This window comes from Papio anubis, chromosome 15, assembly GCF_008728515.1.
Source record: "Papio anubis isolate 15944 chromosome 15, Panubis1.0, whole genome shotgun sequence".
In the NCBI taxonomy this organism is placed as follows: Eukaryota; Metazoa; Chordata; class Mammalia; order Primates; family Cercopithecidae; genus Papio; species Papio anubis.
In genome coordinates, this window is record NC_044990.1 from 27,434,427 (window position 1) to 27,453,830 (window position 19,404).

Sequence of the window (19,404 nt, forward strand, 5' to 3'; positions counted from 1 at the left end):
AGAAAATCTTATACATATATATAAGGCACATGTGCAAAACTATTCTCTGCATCATTTTGTAACAATGATAGAACTGGAAACAATATAAATGTTTATTAGTAGGGAAATGGAGGAGATTTGAGAGGATTTATATAATGGAATACTAGAATACTATATACCAGTATTTTATTGTATTTATCTGTGCTATGGATAAATCTCAAAAATGCAATATTGAGTAAAATAGCAGGTTAGAAAGGGATTTGTAAGATGTGATGTCACTGACATAAATGAATAAACATAAAAATTTCACGAAGTATCAGTATATACTAATAATGGATGTGTATAAGCATATGTATGAAGAATACTAAATGAGAATGAAACACTCCAAGTTCGGAAAAATTATCTGTAATAAAATTGTATTTCTTTTTCAAAAGAGCATCTGAGGAAAATTCATCAGCATAATTCTAGTTGATTCTGGAAAGTAAAGGATACAATACTGTCTACTTTTCTGTGTGTTTGAAATATTATAAAGACATGCGATTAGGCATTACAGACAGGGTAGTTGCTAAGAGGTTTTGTTTTGTTTTGCTGTTTTTTTTAAGACAGGGTCCTGTTCTTCACCCAGGCCAGAGTTCAGTGGTGTGATCATGGCTCAGTGCAGCCTCAGTCTCCTGAGCTTAAGTGATCGTCCCACCTCAGCCTCTTTAGTAGCTAGAACTACAGGCATATGCCACCACACCCAGCTAATTCTGTTATTTTTTTATACAGACAGAGTCTCACTATGTTGCCCAGGCTGGTCTTGAACTCCTGGGCTCAAGTGATCTTCCTGTCTCGATAGAAGGTTTTGAATGTTATATTTTCAGTTTTAGATTTGAGGTAATAAGATATAGGTAACCAATAAAGTTTCAAAAGTAGATCAGTGAAAAGATGAGAATAATCCTTGGGAAAATTATTTGGTTAATTACATAGTTAAATGCAATGGAGTAGGGAGACAGCAGAGAAAGGATTGATTGGCTTATATATCCACCCCACCAAACATAAAGTAATGTAGGTCTAGAGGATACCAACTGTGAAATAGAAAATAAAGGGGTAAACCTGATAGTTTTTTTTTTTTTTTTTAGAGAAAGAATGAGTATGATGAAATTTTGGAAATTCACAACTGAAAGTGTGTACAGAAAAAAAGTAGTCCAATTCACAGTTTTACAGATGGACAAACTAAAGGCTCATAGTTAACCAGTTTACACTCTGAGTGGCAGATTTGAGACTAGACTCAATATCTTCTGATACCCCAGTCTCCATCACTTTGGAGTAAGAAAGGACATTGAGTTTAAACTCAAAATTCGAAAACACTTGGTTCTAGGAAAGTAATGATCTAGTTGATACTAATAAAACAGTTCAGAAATGGCAGCACCTAATCGATAGGAATGGTTAGTGAATGCTTTTCTAACACTGTCTCCTTACATTCAGTAGGAATGTTCACAAGACAGTTGAGTAGATACGAAGAAATGAAGAGGACAGTAAACATAACCAAGTAAATATAAAAGACAGTATAAATGTATTTAAACAATTTTTTTCTGTCTGATTTAAAAGTAATTTGCAGAAAGCAATACTTATACACTGTTGGTTGGCTTATAAGGTATAAAAATGTAATTAGTATTATAGCACAGAGGATGGGAGAGGGAACTGAGATTAGAGGAGCACTGTTTTTACATACAATTGGAATTAATTGGATCAACATTGTTATGAGTTAAGAGGTTAATTATAATCCCCAGGGCATCTACTAAGAAAATAACTCAAAAGAATGTAATAAAAGAAACTACAGGAGAATTAAAATAGAACATCAGAATATATTTAACATAAAAAAAGGCAAAAATGGAGGAATTGAGTAACAAAAAAGTTATCATACATAAAACAGAGAACAATAGCAAACTGATAAGGCAAATCCTACCTTATCATTAAGTACATTGCATCTAAATGGATCAAACATGACAGTGAAAAGACAGTTATTGACAGAATGGATGAAAACTCAGGCGCAATGACTCACACCTGTAATTCCAGCACTTTGGAAGGCCAAGATTGGTGGATCACCTGAGGTCAGGAGTTTGAGACCAGCCTGGCTAACATGGCGAAACCCCATGTCTACTAAAAATAACAAAAATTAGCCAGGTGTGGCGTCACCCATCTGCAGTCCTAGCTACTCAGGAGGCTGAGGCAGGAGAATCACTTGAACCCGGGAGGCAGAGGTTGCAGTGAGCCGAGATTGTGCCCCTGCACTCTAGCCTGGGCAACAGAGTGAGACTCTGTCTTTAAAAAAAAATTCATGATTTAACTATGTTCACTCTATAAGAGACACTCTTTTTATTTTTTAAGAGACAGGGTCTTGTTCTATCACCAGGCTGAAGTGCAGTGGTGCCATCGTAGCCCTGAGCTCAAGTGATTCTCCTGCCTCAGCCTCCCAAGTAGCTGGGACACCAGATGCATCCAACTACACCCAGCTAATTTTTTAATTTCTTGTAGAAACTGAGTCTCACTTGTTGCCCAGGCTGGTCTCAAACTCCTGACTTCAAGTGATCCTCCAACCTCATCTTCCCAAAATGCTAGATTACAGACATGAGCCACACAATGCCCAGCCCAGGACAATCTTCAAATCAAAGACACAAATAGGTTGAAATGTAAAAGATAGAGTAAGACAACTTGTAACCCAAAGAGAAATGAAATGACTACACTAATAATTGACTTTAAGTCAGAAAAGTTACTAGAGACAAAGAAGGATATTTTAGGCCGGGCGCGGTGGCTCAAGCCTGTAATCCCAGCACTTTAGGAGGCCGAGACGGGCGGATCACGAGGTCAGGAGATCGAGACCATCCTGGCTAACACGGTGAAACCCTGTCTCTATTAAGAAATACAAAAAAAAAAAAACTAGCCGGGCGAGGTGGCGGGCGCCTGTAGTCCCAGCTACTGGGGAGGCCGAGGCCGGAGAATGGTGTGAACCCGGGAGCCGGAGCTTGCAGTGAGCTGAGATCCGGCCACTGCACTCCAGCCTGGGTGACAGAGCGAGACTCCGTCTCAAAAAAAAAAAAAAGAAGGATATTTTATAATGATAAAAGAGTCAATCTGCCTGTAACAATCAAGCCCCCAAATATTTGAAATAATGATTGACAGAATTGATGGGAGAAATAGACAATTGAACAATAATAGTTGGAGCCTTCAATAGGTAGAATATTAACACGGAAATGGAAGGTATGAATGACACTGTAAACCTAATAGTCATCTGTAGAACATTCTACCCAACAACAGCAGCATGTATAATATTTTCAAGTATACATGGATCATTGTCCATTATAGGGTATATACTAGGTCATAAAACTAGCAAGCCTCAATAGGAAGAATTTTTTTTGAGACAAAGTTTCTCTTTCACCCAGGCTGGAGTGCAGTGACATAATCACGGCCCACTGCAGCCTTGGCCTCCTGGGCTCAAGTGGTCCTCCCACCTTAACCTCCCAAATAGCTAGGACCACAGATGTGCTCCACCATGCCAGGCTAAATTTTTTTTTTTTAGTAGAGATGGGATCTCCCTATGTTGCCCAGGCTTCAGTAAATTTAAAAAGATAGAAATAATACAAAGTATTTTCTTCAAACACAATGAAATGAAATTAGAAATCAATAACACAGAGAAATTTGGGAAAATAACAACTATATATAAATTAAAGAATATGTTTCTACAAAGCCAGTAGGCCAAAGAATAAATCACAAAGGAAATTAGAAAATACTTTGGTATGAATGCAAACAATGATACAACATACTAAAATTCATGGCATACTGCTAAAGTAATGGTTAAAGGAATACGTATACCCTTAAAAGCCCATGTTTAAAAAGAAAGCTCTCAAATCAGTTATCTAAACTTTTACTTTAAAAAGCTGTAAAAAGAAGATAAAACTAAACCCAGAGCTAGCAGAAGAAAATAGTAAACCTTAGAGTAGAAATAAATGAAATAGAGAACAGAAAAATATAGAAAATCAAAAATAGCAGAAGTTGGCTCTTTGAAAAGATCGACAATATTGCCAGCCCTTTTAAGTAGACAAATCAAGAAAGAAAGAAGTGTTGGTGGTGTAGTGGTGAGCATAGCTGCTTTCCAGGAAAAAAAAAAAAAAAGACTCAAATGACTAAAATCGAGAAAGATAAAGAATGAGAGAGTAAACATTAATACAGATCTTACAGAAATGAAAGGATTATTAATGAATACTATGAACAGTTGCTTGCCAACAAATAATCTAAGCGAAGTAGACAAATATCTAGAAAGACACAAAACAACAAAACTGAATCAAGAAAAAATACAAAACCCCAATAGATGTTTAGCAAGTAAAGAGATTAAATTTATACCACAAAGAAAAACTGTCCCCAAAGTAAAGCCCAGACTCAGATGGCTTTTTTGGTGAATTCCACCAAATGTTTAAGGGAGAATTAACACCAAATCTAAAACTAAACCAGACAGACACATCACAAGAAAACTACAGACCAATATCCCTTATGAATATAGATATAAAATCCTCAACAAAGTACTAGCAAATCAAGTCCATCAACATACACAATTCTATTTTACTTCATCATGTGCATCAACAAAGTGGGGTTTATAGTAGGAATGTTGAAGTTGGTTCAACGTACATAAAACTGTCATTGTAATATACCACATGGTCATCTCAGTAGACTCAATAGAAGCATTTGACAAAATTCAACACTTCTCATGATAAAAACACTCAGTATACAAGCAATAGAAGGGAACTTCCTCAACCTCATAAAAGGCATCTGCAAAAAAATCCATAATTAACATTGTATGGAATGGTGAAAAACTGTATGCTTTTCCTCTAAGATAAGAAACAAGATATGGATGTCCTGGTCTCACCACTTCTATTCAACGTTGTACTGGAAGTCCTAGCCTGGGCAAATAAGTAACTAAAGGACTTAAAGGCCTCCAGGTTGGAAAAGGAATAAAACTCTATTCAAAGAGAACATGATCTTGTAAAAAGAAAATCTTAAAGAATCCACTAAAAAACTATTGGAACTAATAAACAAGTTCAGCAAAGTTGTGGGATATAGGTTCAATATAGAACAATAAATTGTATTTCTATATACTAGCAATGAACAATCTGAAAATGAAATTAAGAAAACTTTTCCATTTACAACAGCATAAAAAAGAATAAAATATTTAGGAATAAGTTTAATGAAAGAAGTATAACATGTATACACCAAAAACCATAAAACTCACTGAAAGAAATTAAGGAAGACTTAAACAAGTGGAAAGACATCTCATGATCATAGATCAGAAGACTTAATATTGTTAAGGTGAAATACTGCCAAATTATACATATCCAATACATTGCCTACCAAATTCCCAGCTTACTTCTTTGCGGATATTAACAAGTTGAGCCTAAAATTCATGTGGAAATGCAAGAAACACAGAATAGCCAAAACAATTTTGAAAAAGAACACAGTGGGAGAATTCAGTGTTTCTCCATTTTAAAACTTACTACAGGCCGGGTTGGGTGGCTCATGCCCGTAATCTCAGCCCTTTGGGAGGCTGAAGTGGGCAGATCACTTGAGGTCAGAAGTTCGAGACCAGCTTGGCCGAGATGGTGAAACTCCATCTCTACTAAAAATACAAAAATTAGCATGGTGGTATGTACCTGTAATTCCAGCTACTCAGGAGGCTGAGGCAGGAGAATCGATTGAACTCGGGAAGCAGAGGTTTCAGTGAGCCAAGATCTCACCACTGCATGATCAGCCTGAGCAACGGATTGAGACTCCATCTCAAATAAATAAATAAAACTTGCTGCAAAGCTATAGTAATAAGACAGTGCGGTACTGGCCTAAGAATGGACCACTGGAATAGAATGAGGGTCCTGAAATAAACTCTTTACATTTATGTTCAGTTGGTTTTTGACAAAGGTGCCTAGATGATTCAGCTGGGAAATAATAGTCTTTTCAACAAATGGTGCTGGAACAACTGGATATCCACATGTAAAAGTATGTAGTAGGACCTATACTTCATACCATCTACAAAACTAACTCAAAAATCAATTAAAATCCTAAAATAAGAGCTAAATTTTAAGACTGTTAGAATAAAAACGCATAAATCTCCGTGATCTTAAATTATGGAATGATTTCCTAGATAAAAAACTAAAAAGCACAAGAAAGAGAAGAAAAATGAGATACAGTATACTTCATCAAAACCAAATAATTTTGTGTTATAAGTTTTGTGTTACTATCAGGAAACAAAAAAAATCCACAAAATTGGAGGAAAAAAATCCATAAAATTGGAGAAAATACCTGCAAACTGTATCTGATAAGGGGCTTGTATTCAGAATGTGTGAAGAACTCTTCTAAAAAGACAACCTAATAAAAAGGTGGGCAAAGGATATGAAAAGTCATTTCTTCAAAGAAGTTATGTACATGCACAATAAGCATATGAAAGATTCACAACATCATCAGTCATCAGGGAAATGCAAATCAAAACCACAATGAGGTACTGCTTCACACCCATTGTAATGGCTAGAATTAAAAAGATAAAAACAAGTGTTAGCAAGGATATAGAAAAATTGGAACCCTCATACACTGCTGGTGGGAATGTAAACTGGTAAATGTTCTTTGGAAAATAGCCTGGCAGTTCCTAAGACAATTAAACTTAGTGTTACACTATGACCCAGTAATTTCACTCATAGGTGTATACCCAAGAGAAACAAAAACGTATGTCCATGTAAAAAATTGAACAACATTATTTATAACAGCCAAAAAGTGGAAACAATTCAAATGTCCATCAACAGAGAAATGGATAAACGAAATGTGGTATATCAGTAAAATGGAATATTATTTGGCTGTAAACTGGAATGAAGTACTTCAGTATATACCACAACCTGGATGAACCTCAAAAACATTATGCTAAGCGAAAGAAGCCAGTCTTAAAAGTCTACAGAAGTTTCTTTTTGAGGTGATGAGAATGTTCTAAAATTTACTGTGGTAGTGGTTGTACAGTTATTTGTGTATACTAAAAACCATGAAATTATAACTCTTTACAGGGTAAATTTTATCGTATATAGATTATATCAATAAAAATATTTTTAAAGCCTATTTGCATTTTAAATATATGTTTCTATAATTTAAATGTGATTGTTAACAATCCAGAAATAAGTTATTATAAGACTAAGTATTATCAATCTTTCTTTGATAAATGGGTTAAATTTGTGGAGTCAGTTTTAGAATTAAAGCATTAATAGGCTATTTCTAGGTGTATGGGGTTTGTACACTGATGCTTGTTTCTTTTATATATACATATATAAACTGCACATATACTGACATATTCCAAGATCAGAGCAAAAACAAAATAACTAAAAATGTGACTTTAAAATATATTTGTAATCAGCATACTCTTAAATTCTAACTTGTTAACTGACATTGGATTATTTAGAAGCAGATGCTACTGCAGTTCTTTGTTGATTTGGTTGCTATGGTGACTGGATATATTCACGTACAACAGTAAGCCTACTGTATATTGGATAATTTGATAGAAAATGAGGTTTGAGGTAGGTATTGATGAGTGTACTGGTAATCAGTTGTATGTTTAACATCCTTTCTCTACATGTATTTTCACTGGGTAAGTATAAAATGACATAAGATGCCACCAGAATAGAGTTTGTAAAGGGTGATTTGTTAGATGAAGGACAATGTGAGGTCCAACTTGCCTGTGAAAATTACCTTAGTATTCAGTGAATTGAAACAAATTGGAATAGATTTCTGGAGAAGAAGCTGTTGAATCTTACAGCAGCTGTTGGTACCTGTGGAAGCAGCAGTTGAATGAAAAAAATCAGAGAATGTAACCAACAGTAAGTTAAGTGGGTTTTAGAAGTGGCTTTAGTAGATAAGCAAGTTTATGATATAATACTTCAGTCATATTTTATAATTTATACTTAAATCTTTTGTATTTGTCGGTCAAGGAGTAAGATCATATTACTGTTTTTTAATGTAGGCGCTGATTAATAGAGCATAAGAGCTACAGATTTACCAGTTTTAGGGTAAACTTAAAACTATTAACCTTTTACCACCGAATAATTTTATTAAATCAATAGTTATAGATTAATTTTGAAAAAATTCTGTTATTTAAATGAAAAAAAATTGTAAAAACCACTTTGTAGTTAAAACTGTCAGGACACTAATACTTTAAATATGTAAATTATTTATAAATGAAGTTATTTTAGCTTATAGATTACATTTATTGCTAAAATAATTATAGCATATTGCCATGAAGTTAAAATTTGTGGAGTCTGTAAAACGCTGTTTTTCTAGTATATTTAGAATTTTTACAATTTGAATATAGAATTTCAGAGTTTATGAATTTATTGAGAATGATCAGTCCAGCTGCACTCCTTGTGAAATTATAAATGTGGAAATTTTCAGAAGCTGTCTTACGAAGAAAGCTCTTACAGACTGCTGTAAGACACCTGAAACATAACTTTTACAGACACTAATTATTCACCTTTAAAGAATGTTCTAAGTAATTATATTTTAGTTAATTTGTTAGTATGGTTGAAATGACTGTTTCATACAGGTACACACACTTACCATTTGGGTAATTTGTTGCAGAGTTTGAAATAACTTAACAGTATTTGTTACCCATATAACTTTCATCACAAAACTTCTGAAACTTAGAATTACTTCAATAACTTATTTTGACGTGATCCTATTATGTTGTGAGATACTAATTGTTTTAATTCTAAATTGCATTATGAAAACCTGTGTTTTTGAGTTTTAATGAGCATAATGAATTGCTTTTGATATATTGATGCAGTTTATGTAAGAAAACTTATTCTTCTGTGAAGAGACTATCAGCATTTAAGATAAAACTTACTTTATTAAGACAAGGCAGAAATTTTATTAAAAAAATAAGTTAGTTTATGTTCAAATGCAGGCAGTTTATACTGGAAGCATTACATGTTAAGGGGGTACATGTTATTGCTCAAATATAAGCTATGCGAACAGTGAATTCATATTTTAAACTCAATCCTAAAATGAACAAAGTAAATGAGCATGAAAGTGCTTTGTTAACAATAAAGTAAAACACAACTTTAAGCTGTGATACTGTAATTATCCCCTTTAGTAATCTTGATACCCTGGACTTATTTTGAATATCAGTTTTTAAAGAATGGTAGAATGGTTAAAAAACATGCAAACCCAAATGACACCTGGAAATTGGAATCGATGCTAATATTCTAATTACTGTAAAATCTTTGTGTTTTTTTCTTTAAAATAATTTTAAGTGGAAACATTTTAAGTCTGACTTTTTAATAGAACTGGCTTTAGAAAGAAAGATTTATTGCCAACCCACACATGTATATATGTTCAATGAGATACATGGCACCCATGTGCAGGTAATGACACTTTTTAGTAGGATTAGTAAGAGAATGAAGAACAGATCTACTTATAAGCCTTTCTGAAATAAATGAGAACACAAATCCTTAGTTGCATATATATACACTGTATGTACATATATGCAGACATTGTCTATAAATGTGTATATATGGGATAATGCCTCATTATATTTTAAGAATCTCCCGTATGTGAGGCAGTATGTTGACATACAGAATATACAGAATTTCCCTTTGTAGAAAAGTCACTAAAGTTTACAGTTAAATTAAAAGCTGCACACCTATTAAGTTATAGAGTAGAATTTGAATGTAGAATAGTCTGACTCAGAATTGATTTATCTTTTCTATCAAAATGACTTTATTTCTGTGGAAACAAGTATGAAGACAAATGAGCCTAAACAGGAAAAAAAATATTTTCTAATTACCACATATTATACCCTATATACTGTTTAGTATTGTAATTGGCTGTAACTCTCTCTCTTACTGATTCATCCTTGTATCCCCAGCTCTTCAAAGAGTGCCTAACATATAGTAGTTGCCCATTAATTGTTTGCCAGATAAATGAATTAAATGGGCAATTGGTTGACTCTTCTCAGTTGTTTGTCTATATGCTGGTATCAAGCATATATTCTTACTTAGGTTGAGTTATTATCCATCATGGAACTAAACATCCAAATTCAAATTCATTAGTTTGATAATATTCTTATCTTTTATTTGCAAATCTTAATTTCTATTTTGACTTCAGCTGAAATATGTTATATAAGCCTGTCAGTCTACAGATTGACAAGATCTAGCCAAGTATAGATAAAGCTTAATTCAAAGTTCATGTGATCAAGTTAATTTAATAGCACTTTAATGTATAAATAATTTAGACATATTTGTGAATTGACAGGATGTTCAAGTGAAATGAATTTTCTAGCTTAACTTCTCAGGAAACTCAGATAATTAGTTCAAATTTAGACATAGTGAGATGGAGGTACCTGCAGTTTATCAAGGTGAATAAATCCAGAAAGTAGTTGAAAATGGAATTTTAAAGCTCAGGGCATCCTGAGATACATTGTCTAATACAGTAGCCATTAACCACATGTGGCTATTTAAACTACTAGAGTTAAATAAAATTGCAAATTCAGTTTCTCATCCCTACTAGTCACATTTCAAGTGCTCAATAGCCACATACAACTAGAGGCTATTATATCAGACAGCACAAATGCTATAGGACATTTCTGTCATCACAGAAAGTTCTATCAGACAGCACTGGTGTTGAAGCTGGAGGAAAGGATTTAGGAGTCATTTGGAGATGGACAGTAGTTAATTCAGCAAACATTTATTCAACCTATGTTTTTGTAAATGTACTATAGTCTCTGTGACTACAAAAACAGATTGAGGTCTAAATGTACCACTTTAGTTGCTGTAAATGTAAAAATAGATTGAAGTCTTATGAAAGGCTTGTGTTGTAGTGGAGGTGACATCTTGTAAACAACTAAATACAATTTAGTGCTAAGTGTCATAATAGAAGGATATACAGAGTGCTTTGAACCTTAGAATGGGAATAATATAACTTTGCTTTAGGATGTCAGAATCTTGAAGGATGAGTAGAGTTTTCTGAAGAAGAAATTCTATGTTCACAGTCATAGTGGTTGAGAAGCCCTGTTTAGGAAAATATTAGCAGAAATCAAGTCCGAACTAATTGTCGTGCCAAAGAATAGTAAGTCAGTCACAGACCAGAAAATAAAGGTGAAGCTATTGACCATTAGAACACTACATTGAAAGGAGTAGAGTAGATGGGTATCTGGAAAGCTAAAGGATCAGCATAGGAAAATATGAAAAGTAAGGAGTATGCAGATCCTGGACCAGTTCAGGAGAACTCTCATAAGCATTGTGTTCTAGGTATATTCTCTTTCATGTGTGTCCACTTGGCTAGGCTAGAGGCAAGTCCTTAAATTGAAAGATCTATATTGATAAAAAATAATAATACTAAGAGCTACTCATACAGCACTTATAATAACAGCTAATATGTGCATAGATAGTGCCTATTATATGCCAGTCACTGTCCTATGCACTTATTATATGTTAACTCATTTAATCGTCACAAGAACCCCATGAATGCTGAAGTAATTTAAAGACCTTTAACCATGGGTTGGAGGAATGAATGGTTTGGCTTAGCTAACTATTGCTAAATGTATGTTATTAACTATCATTCAAGGATACAAGGCACAGAGGATTTTCTCGTTTATTATTGCTACCAACCACAGCAAACATAAAGGAACAGTTGGATAAGGAAGAAATAAAGAATTAGGCATTCCAAATGTTTATGTGCTTTCTGTAACTTGGGGGTTGTTATGTGCAGAATTGTCATGTTCCCCCTCACCCCTTGCCACAACCCAAAATTGATATGTCGAAGTCCTCACCTTCAGTATCTTCAGTACCTCAGAATGTAACTGTATTTGGAGACAGAGTGAAAGGGGAGAGTTCCCTGGCCCCACCCCGCTCGCAGGACATGCAACAGAGGTGTGCCTCTCTGTTCAGCCACGGAGAGCTCCAACCCCTTATGGGAGCGGGAGCTCGCAGATGGGCAGGTGCAGGAGCCAGACAGAGCAAGCATGTTGGGCTCTGGCCCCACGGTAGTGTCTACGGGTGGGTGCCTGCGACTCCCAAAGCCCAAGTGGGTGTGCTGCGGTGCACTCTTTTACCTTTGCCGTACACAGATGGCTTAGGTGCCTTCTTGGCACCCAGGTTCTTGTGCGGAGTCCAGGAAGAATAAGGACTTGAAGAGTGAATGTGGGGGCTTTATTGAGTGGTAGAAGTGGCTCTCAGCAGGATGGATGGGGAGGTGGAAGGGTACCGAGAGGGAAGATTATCTTCCCCTGGAGTTTGGCTGTCCAGCGGCCAAACTCTCTTCTCTGATTGTCCCCACCGAATTCTTGGTGTTCAGGTGCTCCTTCTCTGCCACGCTGTTCTGCTGTTTGTCTGCTCATCTCCTTCTGGAGCCTGGGGTTTGGGATTTATATGGGTACAGGATAAGGGGGTACAGTGGGTCAAAAGACAACTTTTTGGGCATGAAAGCAGGAATGCCTGTTCTCACTTAGGGCCACAGGTATCCAGGCTTGAGGGTGGGTCCTTTGCCAAGGAACTGCCCTCTTCTGCCCACTATTTTCCTGTCTCCTGTCCATATCATTTTCCCCCTCTAAAGAGAAGGTGAGCCCCAATCCGATATGGTTGGTTTCCTTATAAGAACAGGAAATTAGGACATAGACACATACAGAGGGAAGACACAGGGAGAAGATGCCATCTACACATCATGGAGAAAGACTGCAGAAGAAAATAATCTTGCCAACACCTTGCTCTGAGACTTCTAGCATTCAAAATTGTGAGAAAATTTCTGTGGTTCTTTTTTATGGCAAACCTATCAAATTAATGCAATAGCCAAGATAACTTTTTTGTAAATATTGGAAACATGAATATATGTTTTTGAATTCTGGATTGATTTTCTTACTGTATCTACTAAATCCTTCACCAAGTTTTAGAAATGGAGGTGTGAGGTGTTTACTTTGTTGTTCTCAGACCTAACAATGTTTGTGAAGAATGCAAGTCATATTCCTTTTGGGATGAGGCGAGAAAGTTAACTTATATCTATAAAACTGATGCCATTCATAAACATTTTTCTTTAATTTTTTTTCTGTAATTTGGTTTTGTAGATTTTTTTTGCAAAAATATAGGTGAACAAGAAGTTAGGGGAAAAATATAGATTCTTCACCCACCAGAGAGGGACCTGAATACATATACAGTATTTTGAAAAAGTCCCAGGATGATTCTAAGACAACATCCCTTCCATCTGGTGCACATCTTCTCATCTGATAGATTTTGGTGGTGCTGTGGGTCAGATGTAAGGTTGTTATTTTTCTTATTCTCTTTTGTATGTAAGAAACTTAGACTGACAGAAATTAAGCAAAATTGAAGTAGGGGACCAAGGAATTGTGTATTACCATTGGAATGTAAAATAATATTTTTCAAAGTTAGTAAGGTATAATTTATGCATAGGCGTAATCTTTTCTATAATACCAGTCTTTTGAATAATACCAATAATTTTCTGTTAATTTATTTTTTAAAAATCTAAATTGTACTAAATGATATCTCAGACATCACTTAACTCTAACTTTTCCCAAGCTGTATGCTCTGTTTGTTTGGAGGTTCCTATCAGGCTTGTTTGTCTCTGGTATCCATGCTCTCTTGTCCTTCCTCACATCAGAGATATCTTTTGCTGCTGTCCTGCTTTTTTGAAACTTAGTTTTCTCCCTCAAGTAAATAATTTTATATATGAGCCTCTTAAATCTTATCTATCCTCTTCTGTAACTTCTCCAAGCCATTGTATTTTTTTTATTGTTTATTAAGAACTGTAGTGAGCATTAAATTTTAATCATATTTTTTCTATATTTTTGTAGTCTTAACTAACATATATACTGGGCATATTTATAACTTTAGTCAGTAACATTTTCATTATCATACTTTCTCTGGTTTTTTTGTTTTGTTTTGTTTTTTATTTTTTATTTTTTTTTCCTGAGATGGAGTTTCGTTCTTTTTGCCCAGGCTGGAGTGCAATGGCACAATCTTGGCTCACTGCAACCTTTGCCTCCTGGATTCAAGCGATCCTCCTGCTTCAGCCTCCCATGTAGCTGGGATTACAGGCATGCACCACCACACCCTGCTAATTTTGTAATTTTAGTAAAGACAGGGTTTCATCATGTTGGCCAGGCTGGTCTTGAACTCCTGACCTCAGGTGATTTGCCCACCTCGGCCTCCCAAAGTACTGGGATTACAGGCGTGAGCCACCGTGCTGGCCCTGTTATTTTTTAATGTAACAGTTTTGTGTACATATTTTCATGTGTCATCATAGGACACTTGTAAGAATAACTTAAAAGTCTACATGGCAGGGCAATTATTTACAGTCATGATAAATTCTTATCTGCCCTTTGGTAGTAGCCACCTTACCAAAAACATGTTTTAAGCATATGTTTATCTGTTATTCAAGAAGTAATGTAATTATTAGTAGTACTGAATAATTAAATTCAGGAAACACTAAAAATGCTCACTAATTGTATACATCTCTGTTTAAGATGCTTGAAGTTGGACTGTTGGCATATATTCAGACAATAACTTTTATCAATTGCCTACTCACCCATTATTGAAGGGTCTTAAAAGTGCCAACAAATCTGTTGCTAGAAATGAAGGAAGTGAAAGAAACTGAAGAGAGAAACATATTGCAGAATTTTTACAAATGGTATAATGAAACTGTCCAATCTGAACTCTGATTCTTTAAAATGGTTGGGAGTTGTAAGATCAGCAGTGCATTTGAGATAAGTGCAAACTTAAGAGTATAGTTATTTGTTTCTATGAAATTTAAAGATATTGAAGGATTTAGTTTTTAAAAGTCTAATAAAGTACTTTATAATCATTTTATGATAGTATATTTGCAAAATGTGCTCTATAATATACCCTTGTGCAAATAGAGACATCAATGATAAGAATAATAGAGTGATGGATAATTTACCAGGGTTCCTCACCTGTCACACTTCTAAGAGTTACTTGGTTTACAGGATTTTTGTAGTCATTTCATTTATGATTATGCTGGAAACAGTTTTTTTTTTTTGACATATTTTATCTCAGATAAAATAGCTAGTTAATTTGTAGTTCTCCTTTCACTCTTCTCTCTGCTCATCATATTGTACTATTATAACAAGATTATGGAAAATGCCACTGCATTTGTGGCAGATGGATGTAAAATAGCACAGGAATCCAGAGAATTTGAAGATATATGAGTCCTGTGTTCTGGAGCCGGCCAAAAGTTTGATTATTTGCCAGAAAACTGTGAGTGAGCTTAGCATTTAGACAGGGACCTTTATTACAAAGTAGCCCTGGTTTAATCTGGCATGTTGGCGACAGTACATACAACATACACATCTGTGTATGTTAATTTCTTCTCATCTCATATTTTCAATTTAGTCTTTTAATAATTCCCTAAAATAACTATTTCAGTTGGTATTACTCAGTGACCTAACTTGAATCCTGTGACTGTTTCTCTGCCATACTGTGAAAGCAGTTAGTTTTGTCTGTTTTGTTTACTACTCTATCCCAGTTATCTAGCAAAAAACCTCACGTTATAAGACCTTAGTAATTGATTGTTGAATGAATTAATCAGTTCCACACACTTCGTAGTCCTCACTCTGCAGTTGTTTATTCTTTGAACAGAAGTTTATTGGAAACCTATTGTGGACTAGGCATGGTGGCTCATGCCTGTAATCCCAGCACTTTGGGAGGCTGAGACGGCGGATCACCTGAGGTCAGGAGTGTGAGACCAGCCTGGCCAACGTGGCGAAACCGCATGTCTACTAAAACTACAAAAATTAGCTGGGCATGGTGGTGGGCGCCTGTAATCCCAACTACTCGGGAGGCTAAGGCAGGAGATTTGCTTGAACCTAGGAGGCGGAGGTTGCGATGAGCCAAGGTCACGCCACTGCACCCCAGCCTGGGCAACAGAGCGAGACTCTGTCTCAAAAAAAAAAAAAAAAAAAAGAAAGAAAAGAAAGAAAACCTGTTATCAGCCAGGCTCTAGGGTATGGAATTTTATAAGACAAGTTGAAGTGTTTGGTTTCATAGTGAGCTTTTATTCTAGTGGAGTGGAAACCACTCATTATAAAACCAAATAATTGCACAAAATAATTTCAGATAGTGATAAGTACTAGGTAAAAAATAAAATATATGTGAGGGGTATATATACCCTACAATTTGGTTGTCAGGGAACATCTTTCTGAGGAGATGACATCTGAGATACGGGAGTAAAAAGGAGCCAGCCTTATGAAGATCTTGGGAGAAGAACCATAATTTTAATATTCCCCTAAATACAACTTATATGTTAATAGAAAGATATTTATAAAATCCATTGTAAAGCCATCTACTTGCATCAAATCCTCCAAAATTTGAGTATCTTCTTGGGGGGGAAAAGTCCCAGGCTTGAAAAGGTAAGTATTTTTTTTTTTTAATTTTTTCTCTTGGTTATCTTTGATTACTCTTTGTTATCTTGGTGACTCTGATTACTCTTACAACTATTTTATCATCTTCTAGCATTTCTTTGTTTTCTGATTCGCTATTTCTGCTCATATTTTTGTTTCCTTCCTTTTATTTTCTTTGGATTAGCTATGCCTTTTCTCACTGAGTTGGACACTTAACATACTAATTTTCAGCTGGGTACAGTGGCTCACACCTGTAATGCCAGCACTTTGGGAGGCCAAAGTGAGAGGATCGCTAGAGCCCAGAAATTTAAGACTAGCCTAGGCAACATAGTGAGAACCTGTCACTACAAAAAATAGAAAAAATTAATGAGGTATGATGCTGCATGCCTGTGGTCCCAGCTATGATACTTGGGTGGCTGAGGTGGGAGGATTGCTTGAGCCAGAGAAGCTGAGACTACAGTGAACCACAGTTGTGCCCCTGTACTCCAGCCTAGGCAACAGAGACCCTGTCTCAAAAAAAATTAATTTTCGTTGTAAGTATTTAGAGGTCTGAATTTTTTGATAAATACAGTGTTGTTTGCATCCTAAGGTTTAACTGTAGAATGTTTTGGTTACGTTCGTTTCTGTTCCTTTTCTATTATTCATTATAATTTCTTCTTTGGCTTATGAATTATTGAAACGTTTACAGACATTTTATGTTTTTGCTTTTTGAGAGCCAAGGTCTCACTCTGTCACCCAGACTGGAATGCAGTAGTATAATCAAGGCTCACTGCAGCCTTGACCTCCTGGACTCAAAGAATCCTCCCCCCTCAGCCTCTCAAGTAGCTGGGACTATAAATGTGTGCCACCACACCCAGCCAAATTTTGTTTTAATGTTTTGTAGAGACAGGGTCTTACTGTGTTGCTTAGGCTGGTCTTGAACTCCTGGGCTCAAGGTATCGTCCCGCCTTGGCTCCCAAAGTGTTGGAATTACAGGTGTGAGTCACTGGACCCAGCCTGCAAACGTATTTCTAAGCTTTTAAAAAATTATTTTATTTTTAACTTATGTGTACATTGAAGACATTTAATACTAATTTCTTTGAAATTTGTGAAACTTGATTTATGGTGTTCTATGTGGCCCATTCTTAAATTTTTTTTTGTTCCACTTCTTTATGTGCTTGAAATGAAAGTATATATTTAAATTGTTAGGTGCGGGGTTCTTTCCAAGATCATTTAGGTCAAACTAATTGATGATGTTGTTCTGATATTCTGTATCCTTGATAATATTTTGTCTGCTTGTTCTGTTAATCACAGAGATAAGTGTTAAAACAGCCTGTCATGATAGTGTGATTGGAGTGTGATCCTTGTAATTTTTTTAATTCAATTTGATTTTCTCTTTTTTTAAATAAGCAAAACTTTGGCCATTTTTTTTCTAAGTCTTAAGGTTTATTTATAATAATGATTGCCTTCTACAATGCTTTATAATTTATATTTACAATCCCCCATAAATTTTTTGTATTCTGGATTATTCCTTCACATTTTCTGATATTTGGCGTAATGATGAAGCACACTTCATATCCATTGACCCCTCTCCTTCAGCAACTCAAAACATTAAATAAATACTGTAGAAAAAATGAAGAGATGACCTGAAGACTTGATCATCTACATATAGATGACAGAAGAGTCAGTTCTTTCTAATGAAATACTGTAAGAGTGAAGAATTAACAAATTGTTTGTAGTTTAACAGAAAAGCATAGTAACTCTTTCCAAAACCACTGAATAAAAGTAAAATGAATCCTTTACGTAGCATTCTAATTAGCAGACTGGTTTCCATATCCCATCATTCTCATAGTCTTCTATTGTCGTGTCTTCTTCCATGTCTCCTTGGGATGAAAAGGGCAGAGGCTGGTTGGCAGGTAGTTCATTCCCACTATTCTGACTCAAAGATACCAGGTTTTGGGTTCAGTGGTTTGAGTGAGTTCACCCAGAGCTTCGTCTACAAGCTGTCCTCCATTAAGCTGTGCCTCCTCTCTGCTGTCAGAGTCTATTATTCCGTGCTCCCTGTCAAGTAGGGCTTCCATTTTCAATCTTCCAAAGTGTTGCTCCAGAGGGAGCTTTCCAATTTCTTGGATCAAAGAAATCTGAGGCCGAGCGTGGTGGCTCACACCTGTAATCCTAACACTTTGGGAGGCCAAGGCGGGCGGATCACCAGGTCAGGGGTTTGAGACCAGCCTGACCAACATGGTGAAACCCTGTCTCTACTAAAAATACAAAACATTAGTCAGGTGTGGTGGCACGCACCTGTAGCCCAGCTACTTGGGAGTTTGAGGCAAGAGAATCACTTGAACCTGGCAGGCGGAGGTTGCAGTAAGCTGAGATCACGTCACTGCACTACAGCCTGGGCAACAAAGTGAGACTCCGTCTCAAGGGGAAAAAAAAAAAAAAGAAATCTGAGCTTGATTTCTCATTTGAATGGTTAACAGAACAAGATATAGCGATAGCGAAGTTTGGAAGCATAAAGCTGGTAGGCAGAAGTCAGAAAAAGTGCTTTTGTTGCCAGGCCATTTTTTTCAGTACTTTTAAGAGTGTTATTCTTCCACTGTCCTTCCATCCATTCCTTTGTCCTTCCATCCATTCCTTTCCTTCCTTTCCTTTCCTTCCTTTCCTTTCCTTTCCTTTCCTTCCTTCCTCCTTCCTTTCCTTTCCACTCCTTCCTTCCTTTCCTTTCCTTCCCTTTCCTTTCCTTTCCTTTTCCTTTCCTTTCCTTTCCTTCCTTTCCTTTTCCTTTCCTTTCCTTTTCCTTTCCTTCCTTTTCCTTCCACTCCTTCCACTCCCTTTCCTTTCCTTTCTTTCCTTTCCTTTCCTTTCCTTCCTTCCTTTCCTTTCCCTTTCCTTTCCTTTCCTTTCCACTCCTTTCCTTCCCTTCCTTTCCTTTCCTTTCCTTTCCTTTCCTTTCCCTTCCCTTCCCTTTCCCCTTCCCTTTCCTTTCCCTTTCCTTTCCTTTCCATTTCCCTCCTTCCTCCTTTTTC

General features: G+C 35.9%; 1 protein-coding gene across 2 annotated transcripts in view; it reads left to right on the forward strand.

Moving 5' to 3' along the window:
• The window catches only part of FNDC3A (fibronectin type III domain containing 3A), a 218,322-nt gene that overhangs the window by 43,568 nt on the left and 155,350 nt on the right, over positions 1 to 19,404 (forward strand). The window lies entirely within an intron of this gene.